Below are 8078 nucleotides of genomic sequence, written 5' to 3' on the forward strand. Positions count from 1 at the left end.
TTTATTTCTGCAGGTTCTGCAGTGGATACCGGCAGTGAAATGACATCACACTTTCCTAATGTATTACAGTCTGTAGTCTCCTCTGTCTTCAATCAGTCAGTCGGTGGTTCTGTCTGGTCTCAGTTCTGTGTGACCTTCTCGGCTTTCTGATGGAGAATGGTCCCCAGCTGGGAAGCTCTCTGGTAGACCTCTTTGAACTCGTTCACAGCCTTCCTCTGGACAACAGCATCGTTGGTCTAAACAGAAGTCACAACATACATTTAGAGAGACGTCATCATCTTGACCTGACCAGTGGAGTGTCCACTCTTGGAAGACGGCATTCAGACAACAATGGACTGTTAAAAAACGAGACAGAAGCACACATTTACTCACTCACTCTCTCTCACTCTCTCTCACTCTCTCTGTCTATCACACACACACACAATTCTTTTTTTAATACTGACTCATCCCAAATAGTACCACATTCCCTCTGGTTAAAAGTAGTGCACTATATAGGGAATAGGATGCCATTCGGGATGCAAACAGAATTAGTGAATAACTTAGTTTTAGTCTTTTGACCTTAATGTCCACCAGATCCTGTATCTTCATCTTCAGTCTGTCCTGGTAGTAGCTCCTCTTCAAAACCTCCACCTTCCCGCGGAGTCTGCTGAGGCCCTGCTTAACTTCCTCTGGATGGTTCTCCTTCAGCATGTTGGAGAAGATGTTTAGGTAGACATCCAGAGTGGCGTTCAGGAGCAGCCACTGTTCATGCTTCTAATGGAGAGAAGACCACAAAAGGGGAGAAGAGAGAGAGAGAGAGAGAGAGAGAGAGAGAGAGAGAGAGAGAGAGAGAAAGAGAAAGCACACCATTAACATTGAGTACGTCCTCAGTGTGACAGCAAGTTGACAGGGCCAGCAGGGTGAATCTACAATAGCAGGGCCAGCAGGTAGAATATACAACAGCAGGACTAGCAGGTTGAATCTATAATCGTAGGGCCAGCAGGTAGAATATACAACAGCAGGACTAGCAGGTTGAATCTATAATCGTAGGGCCAGCAGGTAGAATATACAACAGCAGGACTAGCAGGTTGAATCTATAATCGTAGGGCCAGCAGGTAGAATATACAACAGCAGGACTAGCAGGTTGAATCTATAATCGTAGGGCCAGCAGGTAGAATATACAACAGCAGGACTAGCAGGTTGAATCTATAATCGTAGGGCCAGCAGGTAGAATATACAACAGCAGGACTAGCAGGTTGAATCTATAATCGTAGTGCCAGCAGGTAGAATATACAACAGCAGGACTAGCAGGTTGAATCTACAAATAATGTTGGCTTTAAAATGGAAAAATCCAACTATGTACAGAATTTTTTGAGTTCAGTAACATTTATTGAAAAACTTAGAAAAATTAATAAATAGATATTTACCTCAAACTTGCCATCAAGCTCTCTCATGAGCTCTAGGAAGACAGGTTGGCTGACCAAGTTGTGGTCCAACAGATCCTGAATAAAATAGTACGGTTGACATTTAGCACACAGACTCAAGCAGTGTTTTAAGAACAACGTATCATATAGATCTTATCTTTTTACAAATGTGTACATTTAGATTTATTTTTTAAAATACATCCCTTTAATTGGCTGCTTTTGCCATCATAATCAAATGATGTTACTCAGGCCGCCTTTCAATCTCCTCCCCCTATTAGGTAACCTCACAGTAGTCTATGGTTCTCTCTGATGGTGGGAACTAGGCTACTGTAACTGAGGACATCATAGCCCACATCTAAACCCTTGGGGGGCTTTAAACATTTGCACTTTGAGACCCAGATGAAGAAGTGAGACGTCTGTAAATTGACTGTAAGTTTCTTTTTGGTCATGTGATGAAGGCCAGGAGAAGGGAACCTCTCAGTAGTACAGGCCAGGACTGTCATAGTACCACATGCATTAGGCATTATGAGATATTATGAACCGGGTGGGTCGAGCCCTGAATGCTGATTGGCTGAAAGCTATGGTATATCAGACCCCATAACACAAAAAACCTATTTACGATTCTATTTACATTGGTAACCTCTTTATAAAAGCAAGAAGGAACCTCAGGGGTTGTGGTATATGGCCAAAGTAGTGCACTATATACTGAATAGGGTGCTGTTTGGGACACATCCATGACCACCGACCAGAGAAATCAGTTTAAACAGGATTAAGGCTTTCTATTGTAACTCACCAAAGGGCCTTCCAAGGCTTTGATGTCCTTCTCCATGTTTTTGGACACATAGCTGGACCCAAGGACAGAGCCAGACTGGTGGGGGCATCCCAGAACCACTACAGAGCAGAATCCCAACCATACTACCACCACAAGATCCAGGGCTGAATTCATATTATTATCCTGGTTACAGTGGCTCACGTTCTTTCAATCCACAGACCAAAAGCCCCGTAAAATATATCAAACTATGCCCTTGAGAAGTCTTTGAGAAGTCTTTGAGAAGTATTGAGAAATCTTTGAGAAGTCTTTGAGAAGTCTTTGAGAAGCCTTTGAGAAGTATTGAGAAATCTTTGAGAAGTCTTTGAGAAGTCTTTGAGAAGTATTGAGAAATCTTTGAGAAGTCTTTCGAAGTTTTTCGAAGTCTTTCAGAAGTCTTTCAGAAGTCTTTGAGAAATTCTTTGAGAGTCTTGAGAGTCTTCGAGAGTCCTTTTAGAGTTAAGCTGTGGAGTCTCTGTTGACTGTACCTGTCTGTAGATGGAGTGTCAATGTGAGTCAGTAATGGTGGCCCGGTGTCTCTCTGGGGTTTATTTATATGTGAGACAGAGAGCTGTGCAGCAGCAGAGTCTGTTGGAGAGAATGACGATGGTTAGAGGTTACAGAGGTTTTGGGGTTTGTGGGTTCCTCTTCTCGGTAGGTTTCCTTTAAATCAGAGATGTTCTGCTCCTAAATGGGTGACTCTTCCTCAATTACCCCCCCCCCCCCCAGCTACCTCTGATCAGGTCATTTTTAAGGGATGTTTTGGAAGGCCACAATGGGGGTGGGGGGAGCGGGGTGAGTCAGTTTGTTGAGTGACATGAGGTAAAAAAGGTTTGTATCTAGAACCTAACAAGGTGTTTCGGCTGGCCTCGTGGAGAAACCCTTCGAGGAACCGTTTTTGGTCGCAGGTAGAACCATTTTGAGTTCCATGTAGAACCCTCTGTATAAAGGGTTCTACATGGAACTCAAAGGGTTTAAAAGAACCCGAAGAACCCTTTTGGAACCCCTTTTTCTAAGAGTGTAGATACTGTTGTCAGAGGTTGGTGATTAGGAGTATGACAATCTGCCTTCTCAGCTAATGCACTTGTCTTTTCCAGCTCCCGCTGGCTACTTTGTAGAGGGAAAATGTTGGTTGTTTTGTCACCTAGCTATCTTCATATGAATGCACTGATGTAAGTCTCTCTGGATAAGAGCGTCTGATAAATGACTGAAATGGAAAAAATTGAAAAGAAATGAAGTTTTATTAAAAATGATAAATGCTCTGACATGTTATACATGTTATAGAATGTAATGTACTGCAATGTAATGCAATATTATCTTTGTTATATAATGATCTGTTATATAATGTAATGTACTGTATGTTATCTATGGTATATAATGTACTGTATGTTATCTATGTTATATAATGTAATGTACTGTATGTTATCTATGTTATATAATGTAATGTACTGCAATTTAATGCAATATTATCTATGTTATATAATGATCTGTTATATAATGTAATGTACTGTATGTTATCTATGGTATATAATGATCTGTTATATAATGTAATGTACTGTATGTTATCTATGGTATATAATGTAATGTACTGTATGTTATCTATGTTATATAATGTAATGTACTGCAATGTAATGCAATATTATCTATGTTATATAATGATCTGTTATATAATGTAATATACTGTATGTTATCTATGGTATATAATGTACTGTATGTTATCTATGGTATATAATGTAATGTACTGTATGTTATCTATGTTATATAATGTAATGTACTGTATGTTATCTATGGTATATAATGTAATGTACTGTATGTTATCTATGTTATATAATGTAATGTACTGTATGTTATCTATGGTATATAATGTAATGTACTGTATGTTATCTATGGTATATAATGTAATGTACTGTATGTTATCTATGGTATATAATGTAATGTATGTTATATATGGTATATAATGTAATGTACTGTATGTTATCTATGGTATATAATGTAATGTACTTTATGTTATCTATGGTATATAATGTAATGTACTGTACTGTATGTTATCCTGTATATACATTTGTGGAAAAAGTGCCCAATTGTCATACATTAGTAAAAGTATAGATAACTTATTAGAAAGTTACTCAAGTAGAAGTGAAAGTTACACAGTAAAATACCACTTGAGTAAAAGTCCAGAAGTATTTGGTTCTAAATATACTTAGTAGAAGTAGAAGTGAAAGTTACACAGTAAAATACCACTTGAGTAAAAGTCCAGAAGTATTTGGTTCTAAATATACTTAGTAGAAGTAGAAGTGAAAGTTACACAGTAAAATACCACTTGAGTAAAAGTCCAGAAGTATTTGGTTCTAAATATACTTAGTAGAAGTAGAAGTGAAAGTTACACAGTAAAATACCACTTGAGTAAAAGTCCAGAAGTATTTGGTTCTAAATATACTTAGTAGAAGTAGAAGTGAAAGTTACACAGTAAAATACCACTTGAGTAAAAGTCCAGAAGTATTTGGTTCTAAATATACTTAGTAGAAGTAGAAGTGAAAGTTACACAGTAAAATACCACTTGAGTAAAAGTCCAGAAGTATTTGGTTCTAAATATACTTAGTAGAAGTAGAAGTGAAAGTTACACAGTAAAATACCACTTGAGTAAAAGTCCAGAAGTATTTGGTTCTAAATATACTTAGTAGAAGTAGAAGTGAAAGTTACACAGTAAAATACCACTTGAGTAAAAGTCCAGAAGTATTTGGTTCTAAATATACTTAGTAGAAGTAGAAGTGAAAGTTACACAGTAAAATACCACTTGAGTAAAAGTCCAGAAGTATTTGGTTCTAAATATACTTAGTAGAAGTAGAAGTGAAAGTTACACAGTAAAATACCACTTGAGTAAAAGTCCAGAAGTATTTGGTTCTAAATATACTTAGTAGAAGTAGAAGTGAAAGTTACACAGTAAAATACCACTTGAGTAAAAGTCCAGAAGTATTTGGTTCTAAATATACTTAAACATCAAAGTAAATGTAATTATAAATGTAATTGATAAAATATAGTACAATTATAAATCATTTCAAATTACATTACATTAAGCAAAGCAGACGGCACCATTTTCTTGTTTTTAAAATGTACGTATAGCCAGGGGCACACTCCAAAACTCAGACATCATTTATAAACAATTAATTTGTGTTTAGTGAGTCCACCAGATCAGAGGAAGTAGTGATGACCAGGGATGTTCTCTTGATAAGTACGTGAATTGAACCATTTTCCTGTCCCGTTAAGTATTCAAAATGATATGACAAAAAAAAGGTATGGAGTAAAAAGTACATTATTATCTTTAGGAACGTAGTGAATTAAAGGTAAACGTTGTCAAAAATATATATAGTAAAATACAGATATACAGAAACAATTGTTTTTACATAAAATGCCCCCAAATCTAACAGCCTGTAGCTAAGGACGTAAAGCGAGGATATTCTTCATACCGTTTGAAAGAAAACACTCTGAAGTGAACATGTGAAAGGAATGTAGACGAATACAACACATTAGATCTGGTAACATACAACACATTAGATCTGGTAACATACAACACATTAGATCTGGTAACATACAACACATTAGATCTGAATCTAGATCTCAAAGGAAAAAACGACTTTTTGGTATTTTTTTGTCGTTACCATCATCTTTGAATTGCAATAGAAAGACCATAATGTATTATTCCAGCCCAGTCACAATTTAGAATTTGGCAACTAGATGGCAGCACTGTATTTGCAAAGTTTTAGACTGATCCAATGAACCATTGCTGAGTTGGTGTGATATATAGGAGGTGACCTGGGCTGAGTTGGTGTGATATATAGGAGGTGACCTGGGCTGAGTTGGTGTGATATATAGGAGGTGACCTGGGCTGAGTTGGTCTGATATATAGGAGGTAACCTGGGCTGAGTTGGTGTGATATATAGGAGGTAACCTGGGCTGAGTTGGTGTGATATTTAGGAGGTAACCTGGGCTGAGTTGGTGTGATATATAGGAGGTGACCTGGGCTGAGTTGGTGTGATACATAGGTGACCTGGGCTGAGTCGGTGTGATATATAGGTGACCTGGGCTGAGTTGGTGTGATATATAGGAGGTGACCTGGGCTGAGTTGGTGTGATATATAGGAGGTGACCTGGGCTGAGTTGGTGTGATATATAGGAGGTGACCTGGGCTGAGTTGGTGTGATATATAGGAGGTAACCTGGGCTGAGTTGGTGTGATATATAGGAGGTAATCTGGGCTGAGTTGGTGTGATATATAGGAGGTAACCTGGGCTGAGTTGGTGTGATATATAGGAGGTGACCTGGGCTGAGTTGGTGTGATATATAGGCGGTGACCTGGGCTGAGTTGGTGTGATATATAGGAGGTGACCTGGGCTGAGTTGGTGTTATATATAGGAGGTAACCTGGGCTGAGTTGGTGTGATATATAGGAGGTAACCTGGGCTGAGTTGGTGTGATATATAGGAGGTGACCTGGGCTGAGTTGGTGTGATATATAGGCGGTGACCTGGGCTGAGTTGGTGTGATATATAGGCGGTGACCTGGGCTGAGTTGGTGTGATATATAGGAGGTGACCTGGGCTGAGTTGGTCTGATATATAGGAGGTAACCTGGGCTGAGTTGGTGTGATATATAGGAGGTAACCTGGGCTGAGTTGGTGTGATATTTAGGAGGTAACCTGGGCTGAGTTGGTGTGATAGATAGGAGGTGACCTGGGCTGAGTTGGTGTGATATATAGGTGACCTGGGCTGAGTCGGTGTGATATATAGGTGACCTGGGCTGAGTTGGTGTGATATATAGGAGGTGACCTGGGCTGAGTTGGTGTGATATATAGGAGGTGACCTGGGCTGAGTTGGTGTGATATATAGGAGGTAACCTGGGCTGAGTTGGTGTGATATATAGGAGGTAATCTGGGCTGAGTTGGTGTGATATATAGGAGGTAACCTGGGCTGAGTTGGTGTGATATATAGGAGGTGACCTGGGCTGAGTTGGTGTGATATATAGGCGGTGACCTGGGCTGAGTTGGTGTGATATATAGGAGGTGACCTGGGCTGAGTTGGTGTGATATATAGGAGGTGACCTGGGCTGAGTTGGTGTGATATATAGGAGGTGACCTGGGCTGAGTTGGTGTGATATATAGGAGGTGACCTGGGCTGAGTTGGTGTGATATATAGGAGGTAACCTGGGCTGAGTTGGTGTGATATATAGGAGGTGACCTGGGCTGAGTTGGTGTGATATATAGGAGGTGACCTGGGCTGAGTTGGTGTGATATATAGGAGGTGACCTGGGCTGAGTTGGTGTGATATTTAGGAGGTGACCTGGGCTGAGTTGGTGTGATATATAGGAGGTGACCTGGGCTGAGTTGGTGTGATATATAGGAGGTGACCTGGGCTGAGTTGGTGTGATATATAGGAGGTGACCTGGGCTGAGTTGGTGTGAGATATAGGAGGTAATCTGGGCTGAGTTGGTGTGATATATAGGAGGTGACCTGGGCTGAGTTGGTGTGATATATAGGAGGTGACCTGGGCTGAGTTGGTGTGATATATAGGAGGTGACCTGGGCTGAGTTGGTGTGATATATAGGAGGTGACTTGGACTGAGTTGGTGTGATATATAGGAGGTGACCTGGGCTGAGTTGGTGTGATATATAGGAGGTGACCTGGGCTGAGTTGGTGTGATATATAGGAGGTGACCTGGGCTGAGTTGGTGTGATATATAGGCGGTGACCTGGGCTGAGTTGGTGTGATATATAGGAGGTAACCTGGGCTGAGTTGGTGTGATATATAGGAGGTAATCTGGGCTGAGTTGGTGTGATATATAGGAGGTAACCTGGGCTGAGTTGGTGTGATGTATAGGAG

Source organism: Oncorhynchus kisutch, unplaced genomic scaffold, assembly GCF_002021735.2.
Source record: "Oncorhynchus kisutch isolate 150728-3 unplaced genomic scaffold, Okis_V2 scaffold1103, whole genome shotgun sequence".
NCBI lineage: Eukaryota > Metazoa > Chordata > Actinopteri > Salmoniformes > Salmonidae > Oncorhynchus > Oncorhynchus kisutch.